The following is an 8,918-nucleotide window of genomic DNA, read 5'->3' on the forward strand; positions in this document are numbered from 1 at the left end:
AGTTATAGGGAGAGTTCAAAGCGCACGATGCTCGAATGTCAACATATTTGAAACTGGCCATGTCCTTGTTGGAGAAAGTCCAGTCATGGACAATTAAAAATATTTGGAGGAAAGATAACCAATGGGCCGATGCACTGTCAAAATTGGCCTCGTCCGTTGTGATAACATCTGAAGCAATTTATATCGAGGAAAGAAAGGTTCCGTCCGTCGACTTAAGTCCTCCATCCCCCGACATGCTGAAGATCAATGAGATAGCTTCTGTGGCAGATTGGCGCCAACCTTTTTTGGAATATATCTTGCAGAACAAGCTGCCACAAGATAAGAATGAAGCTAGGTCCATATCATACAAGGTAAAAAACTATTGTGTTCTAGAAAATAAGCTATACCGTCGGGGACTTGTGGAGCCCCTACTTCGATGCTTAGGCCCAGAAGATGCTAACCTATCGATGGTTGAAGTCCACACTGGCATCTGCGGAGACCATTTAGGAGGCAAGAACCTATCCCTTAAAATAGTAACGCAAGGTCTTTTTTGGCCTACAATGCGAAGTGACTGTGAAAATTTTGTGCGAAAATGTAAGTCATGTCAGCTTTACGGGACTGTTTCCCATCAACCCTCGGCAGAAATGATTCCAGTCATCAACCCATGCCCTTTCTTTCAGTGGGGTATAGATATCGTGGGTCATTTCCCGAAGTCTAAAAATCAAGCCCAATACATTGTTGTGGCTGTTGACTACGCAACAAAATGGGTCGAAGCCCGACCTTTGGCTAAGATTCGCGAGAAGGAGATGGTAGAATTTTTGATGAAATACATTGTGTTTAGGTTTGGAGTGCCAAAAATTGTTGTGACTGACAACGGAACTCAGTTTGTGGGAGATAAATTTACACAAACGCTTTCGCAGCTCAAGATAAAACACATCAAGTCATCGGTAGCTTACCCCCAGGCCAACGGACAGGTTGAAGTTTCTAATCGAATCATTTTACAGGGTCTCAAGAAAAGGGTCGATGAGCTATCAAGGCCATGGGTCGACGAATTACCAAATGTTCTCTGGTCTTATAAAACGACCCCTAGGAGTTCAACAGGCATATCCCCTTTTAAAATGGCCTTTGGTTTGGAAGCAGTCTCGCCTGTCGAAGTCTCTCTTAATTCTCCAAGGGTCGAATATTTTGATGTTGAAGCATCGTGAGAAGGAATTCAACTCCACAATGTCCTTATAGAAGAGGTCAGAGACGAAGCATCAAGAAGAGTTCTCCAACAACAAGCTCGCACAGCAGCCTATTTCAACAAGAAAGTGAAGGTCAAAAAGTTCTTGGTTGGGGACTTAGTCCTTCGAGAGTCGGCAGCCTCCCAACCGGCTATAACAGGTAAGTTCAAGGCTCCGTGGGAAGGACCATATCAGGTGACAGGCGTCGTTGCACCGGGAACTTACCGTCTTTTGACCCTTGACGGAACACCTCTCAAGAATGCTTGGAATGCCATTCACTTGAAGAAATTTTATCAGTAGTTAAATTGATTGGACTGTATGAATCAAAACTATCTTTAATTATGAAAAATTAGTCTTAATGAAAAGGGGTTGATATGAGATCCCCGTTAAGACAATCACCTTAAATTAGCAGTGCAATTTGTTTCTCTCAGACGTCTTATAATTCGTAAACATATATTTTAGTTACAGTAATTAATTTATCCCATTAAATCAGGGCTCTTTAGAAAATACATGTATAAAAAAAAAATTTAAGCAGTTCCCGAGAGAAGTCTAGTCCCGCGAGATTCGAAAAACCTTACTAACATAACGATATTCGACGCACCAGAAAACAACAGTGTATCGGGACTTGAGAAAACTTCAACAAGAATATCCGAAGAGTATCCACTCGGAAAATATTTTCAGGAGATTAAGGTCCTTAAAATGTGCAAATCCGAAAATCAAAACGTTACATTAACTTCAAATCAAATAACAATATAAAGAAAGAGGGGAAAAAGGGCTTAACAAGGGTATTAACCCTATAACACTTACACAAAAGGCGTGGATTTACGAAGATCAAAACAAAGTATAGTAAACACTACACCAACATAGAATATTCTCCAAAAGTCACGAAATTAAGGGAGACGAACAGGAGAGATGATGTGTTATGCAAAACTTAAAAAAAAAACATTTTTCTCCAAAATAAGAGCTTATAGTAAATAACGATAATCATCCCCAGAAGGGAAGTCTCGCGCAGAAAATTCAATAAAATGTACTTGGTCAAATTAAAATATGATCCAAACATTACATCAGATAATGAGGCATTCCTCGTCTTCAAGGGTTGAGATCGGCTTCCTTACGCTTTTCGGCGTAATCCCGAATGTAATCTTCGAAACCATGGCCATTAGCATCAAAACCGGCTTTCTTCATCCTAGTAAGGCAACGATCATAACCTTCACCAAGGGCACCAGCTATATCCTCAACACCCTTCTCCACCTCCAGCTTCAAGTTCAAATTATCTGTCTCCAGAGTCTCACTCTTCTCACGAAGGGTCGTGACCTCGGTCTCCAAAGCCTCGCGTTTCTTAGTCTCCTCAGAAAGCGAGACTTCAATACTTTTCAATCGAGAGCCGACATCCTCCGATTCCTTTTTCAGGCTATCGTTGGCCAACTCTAATTCGCTTATCTGCGTACAACAAAGCCAATAATTTAAACACAGGTGTGAAACTGAGAACATCGAATAAGCGAAAGGGAGCTTTAATGCACCTTGGATCGGAAACTTGAATTTTCCCTTGATATCTCGGTAATTCGACCCCTGGCTTCAGCCAAATCATTCTCAAGCTTTTTCTTCTCATCTCTCAAGACGTCCCTTTTCTCTTCAACCCCCGAAGGTGAACTCTTACCTTTATCAGCCCTATATTCCTCAAGAAGATGCATCATATCGGATAAAAACTATCAAAACACGAGAATGAAAGGTATTATGTCGGGTTTAGTAAAGCAGGAAACTCATAAATACAGAACATAAAATGTAAATAAAATGAACATCTAGGAAAAGTCATGTATACCCTGCCAGCCCTCCCCAAGCATCGATCAACGAGTTCCGACCGGGACCGTTTAGCATAAGCGCTAGAGTCCTGAGGAAGGTTAAAGACTCGAAAAGCCCGATGGGGAGCCAGAGCGTTCGACCCACTAACCCACCTCTCGGTAGGTCGAATCTCAACCCGAATGATCTCCTTGCTTGCCTCAGGATCGATAGTAGGCTGCATAAATCCTCGATTCCCGATAAAAGTTATAGTCCTGTTAACACCACTAACACCAATATCCTCACAAAGCTTCTTACCAGCAACCTCCGAAGCCTCAACAGCCGCATTCCTAAACCTTTTCCGGGGGGTGCCTGGCTTCCCCACATGTAACATGCTCAGAACCTCCAACAACTTTATTTCCAGCTTCATCTAACAGCTCGATGGAAATAGTTTTCGACGAGGTCTTCTCTTCAACCATCGGAGTGTCGACAACCCCAGCCTTCGACTTCTTCACCAACATCATCATTGCTTTCTCCATTTCGACCAGCACTCCGCTTTCTAAAAGCTTTTTCAGCGAACTCCCAACAACTAAAAAAAAAGGGAGAAAGAACGAAAAGGAAAGAAGATGACTTTGAATGACAAATTATAAAGATCTTACGGTTATGCTCTTCAAGGAACTTAAAATCCTTCAAATCATTATGTGTAAAAACGGGTCTTGATCCCTGAAAACCATCAAGATACTCAGCGTCATATTTATCGAGACCATTTAGATACTCGACTGTCGACTATGTCACCTTCCGACAGGGCCTTACAAACTCTAACTCCTTACCACTGATGTAAACCCACTTGGGATGATACCCCGAATTAGAAGATTTAACAATAACAACCTTGGGACGCTTACTCTGGGTATCGAAGTAAACCTGGCCGTTATGATATCGAATACAATAAATTGAAAAAAAAATAGTTTTACTGAAGGAATCCTATCTTTCTCACTACAAAAAGCGATAAAACCAGTAATTTGAGCTACAGAATTAGGCGACAACTGAGCAACCCCACACCCAATAGCCTCGTACATCGCTAAGTGGAAGGGGTGCATCGGAAGTCGAAGACCATATTCAAACATAATTAAAGGGATACCGTGCATACCAAATTCGGGCATCACCCATATACGCTCGTCGGGGTCGGGATGATGGAATTTACGGATGAGCGGAAGCGTGAAATAACATTTATTCCGTAAATGCCATATACCACACATATAGAAAAACGTATAAAAGGGAAAAACTGAGGAATCGAAACCATACCTCGTGAATCGAAGCTTTATAAAATTGGAGTGCTAGCAGTTGCTCCTCAGTGTGTGAAGCACTCTACTGGTATCCACCAAGAACGATCCGCTTCGATGAACCTTTTTATAAAACTAAGCTTTTATAAAAATGGAGTTTTGGGAGAGAGAGAGAGAAGAAGAAGATGGAGGCTAGGGTTTTCACAAAACCAAAATTGTGTGTGTAGTGTATTTGAGCCATCCATCTCATTCTATTTATAGGACTCTCCTAGGGTTTTATAATATATCTTTATATATATTAACCCCCACATTTTATCTTCATAAAATGCTTTAATAATAATTAAAACTATTTTAATCATTATTTCTTTTTCTTAACTATTTAGAAAAATAATTATCTCTCTCATTATTTCATCAAAGAAAATATTCTTTTATGGTGTGACCCTGTAGGTTCAATATTATGCCGGTAGTAGAAATAAATAATAATAAACTTTTATTAATTATTTATATGAATATTAAAATTCACTAAATATAATTAACTGATTAATTATATTTATTCTACATCGTGAGTGATGCTTCTCAACATATCGCGACTATCCGGATAATATGAATTCACTGCTTAGAATACCAAGAACCTGTCAGTGAATAGTTACCGTACAATCAATTCCTTCTACCCTCCAATGTCCTGATTAAATACAAGACATGGATCTTGTGTCAAGCCTATCTAATTTAATCATTTGCTTTCCCATTCACTATGCTCAGTTCTATGTAAATTAGAAACTCCTTTCTAATTTCATTCACTCTGGCCAGAGATTTCTGAACTAGCATAAGTGGATCAGCTTTGAACATTCTCTTCCTTCACTGGAAGGGGTAGATCCTTTATTGATCATACACTATCTTCGTGTACAAATTCCTATACCCAGTAGAGCCCTAATAATTGTCCCTGGAGACTAAGAACTAAACCAAAGCATAGTTCAGTGTACACAAGATGACTATGATGACCTCAAGTCTAAGGATACTTGTACAACTATCACTATGTGAACAACTGCTGACACGTGAGTGAACTCCATCAGTTGTTCAGCTGTGCGAGTCATGTTCAGTGAACTTATTCTATAATAAGCACCTACATACTAGCTATAGTGTCACCACACAAATATCTACGAGAACAGACATCCTTCATAATGAAGCAAGCATAGTATATACCGATCTTTGCGGATTATTAATTACCAGTTAGTAATCCTATGACCAGGAACTATTTAAGTTTAGAGTTATCATCTTTTAGGTCTCACTATTATGATCTCATCATAATCCATAAAAGTTTTACTCTAAACTATGGTATATCTTATTTAAACACTTAAATAGATAGAGCCCGTAATAAAAACAAAACAAGTCTTTTATTAATATCAATGAAATCAAAACAGATTACATAAAAGTTATTCCTAAATCCTCATACGTGATTGGACTTAGTACATAACTCTTTCAATCTCTCACTTGTACTAAAACCAATCACTCTGGTATCTAATACTCATCTTGTCTTTATGACGATCAAAGTGACTTTCAGAAAGTGGCTTTGTGAGTGGGTCTGCTATGTTGTTATGTGTGTCAACTCTTTTTCAATACAATACAAGAAATGTTACCGCGCTCCCACTAAACCTTTTGTAGACACATGGTTCATCTACGTTTTTTGATAAAACCAAACTCTTTGATTGTCTCATCAAAACGGATGTTCCATCTACGAGAAGCTTGCTTTAAACCACATATGGTTCGCAGCAGCTTACACACTAGGTTTTCATTTCCCTTGGAAAGAAAACCATCTGGCCATTTGCCAGATCTCATAGTCGTAGTAAGCAGCAATCGCAAGCAAAATCCGAACTAATTTTAACAGGGTTACAGGTAAAAGGTTTCATCAAAGTCAATCCATTACCTTTGTTCGAATCCTTTTGCCACAAGCCTGGCTTTAAAGGTCTCCACCTGGCCATCTGCTCTAATCTTTCTTTTGTATACCGTATACATAGATTCCATTTCGGATTTCATGGCACTTTGCCATTTCTCTGAGTCAACACTACTCATAGGCTCATTATAGGTCATAGGGTCGTCATCATCAATGATTGACAACTCATTGTCATTCTCAATGACAAGGCCATAATACCTCTCAGGTTGGCGAGACACTCTCCCTGACCTACGAATGGGCTGTTCCACAGAAGGTTGTTCAGTCTGAACAGGTGTTTCCACTTGATTCGTAGTAGTTTGTGCTTCTTGAACTTCATCAAGTTCAATTTTGCTCCCACTGTTTCCTTCAAGGATAAACTGCTTTTCCAAGAAGGTAGCATGTCTGGAGACAAACACCCTATGATCGGTGTAAAAGTAATACCCCAAAATCTCTTTAGGATATCCCATAAAATTACATTTTACGGATCAAGATTCCAGCTTATCTGGGTCAACTTTCTTGACATAAGCCGGACATCCCCAAATCGTAACGTGTTTAAGACTCAGTTTCCTTTCTTTCCATATCTCATATAGAGTTTGAGGAACAGATTTGGAAAGCACCTTATTCAGTAAATATGCTGAGGTTTCCAATGCATAACCCCATAAGAATACTAGAAGATTCGCATAGCTCATCATGGACCGAACCATGTCTAACAAAGTTCGATTTCTCCTTTCAGATACCAATCTGAAGGAGTCCACTGGGAGACTATACCCTTTTCTTTGAGATAATCCAGAAACTCTACATTCAAGTATTCACCACCTCGATCTGATCGAAGAGTTATAATACCATTTTTGGTTTGTTTCTTCACTTCATACTTATACTCTTTGAACTTTTCAAAGGCATCAGAATTGTGTTTCATCAAACACATATCCGAATCTAGATCTATCATCTATGAAAGTAATGAAGTATGAAAATCCACCCATGGCTTGCGTAGACATTGGTCCACATACATCTGTTTGTACCAATCCTAGCAAATCTGCAACCCTCTCTCCATGTCCACTAAATGGAGATTTGGTCATTTTACCCAATAGACAAGACTCGCATGTAGGATATGATTCAAAATCAAAAGGGGTCAAGTAACCCTTCCTTATGCAATGTCCGCAGTCTATTTTCACTAATATGACCAAGTCTGCAGTGCCAAAAGAAAGTGAGATTTTCATCATCCCTTTTTTTTATTAGTTTGTTCAATCTGAAGTAAATTATGTCACATACATACAGACCATTATTTAAAATACCACGTCAATAAAGAATATTATCTCTAAGGATAGAACATTCATTATTCTTAATAATAAAATGAAAAACCATCCAAATCCAACATAGGAATAGAAACAATATTCCTTACAATCGAGGAAACAAAATAACAATTATTTCAAACAATAGTCTTGCCGGTAGGCATATGTAAATAAAATGATCCTACATCTTCAGCAGCAACTCTTGCTCCATTTCCCATCAGTAGAATCACCTCCTCTTCCTCAAGAGTCCTACTTCTCCTTAGTCCCTGCAACAAATTGCAGATGTAAGAACCACAGGCGGTATCTAATACCCAAGTAGAAATTTGACTTAATGACATATTCATTTCTATCATGAACATACCTGAATCAGAAGCGGTAGTCTCACCCCCCCTTCTTCTTCTTCAACTCTGCAAGGTAAACCTTGCAGTTCCTCTTCCAGTGCCCCACTTGTTACAGTGAAAGCAAACAACTTTGCTCTTGGGGTCTTCAGCTTTTGGTGGAACCGGCTTTTCTTCACCTACTTTCTTCTTCTTGGAAGGGTTCCTCTTCCTTATCTTAGGATTGGAACCTTCACCAATTAGAAGAACAGAACTCTTCTTAGGGGGAAAATTCGATTCCGTAGTCTTCAACATGTTGTGGAGTTCAGCCAGGCTGACATCCAGCTTATTCATGTGAAAGTTCACAACAAACTGTGAAAATGAACCCGGAAGTGATTGCAAGACCAAGTCTTGGCTCAGCTCCCCATCCATGGCAAAACCAAGTTGTCCAAGACGTTCAATCAAATTGATCATCTTAAGTACATGGTCATTCACGGATGATCCCTCAGACATCCTACAACCGAACAGCTCCTTCGATATCTCATATCGAGCTGTCCTCCCTGCCATATCATACAACTCTTGTAGATGCATAAGGATAGTGTGAGCATCCATATGCTCATGCTGCTTCTGTAGCTCAATATTCATGGAAGCTAGCATGATGCATTGAGCAACATTTGCATCATCTATCCACTTACGATACACAACATGTTCATCATTATGTGCATCGTTAGCAGGTTCAGTAGGCTTAGGTGAGTCAAGCACATATTCCAGCTTCTCAACCCTGAGAATAATTCTCAAGTTTCGAAGCCAGTCAGCAAAATTAGGACCAGTCAACTTGTGAGCATCTAGTATACTCCGGAGTGATAGTGCAGAAGACATAACGAATATAGTAAATCTGTAAATGATAAACACATAACAACACTTAGCAAATATTCAATTTCATTTCAAAACACTATATGAATCGGGTCTTTATTCATAAGTGGCTCCCACTAGTTTATCTAATTTATTCAACCCCCTACGTGAAAAATAAGCATTCATAATGCTAGTGGGAATAGGGATCCTACATTCCATCACACAACCTCGGCTGTGGCACGAACCGCCATGTAATGTTCAATAGGCAGACAACT

This window comes from Apium graveolens, chromosome 4, assembly GCF_009905375.1.
Source record: "Apium graveolens cultivar Ventura chromosome 4, ASM990537v1, whole genome shotgun sequence".
NCBI classification, from domain to species: domain Eukaryota; kingdom Viridiplantae; phylum Streptophyta; class Magnoliopsida; order Apiales; family Apiaceae; genus Apium; species Apium graveolens.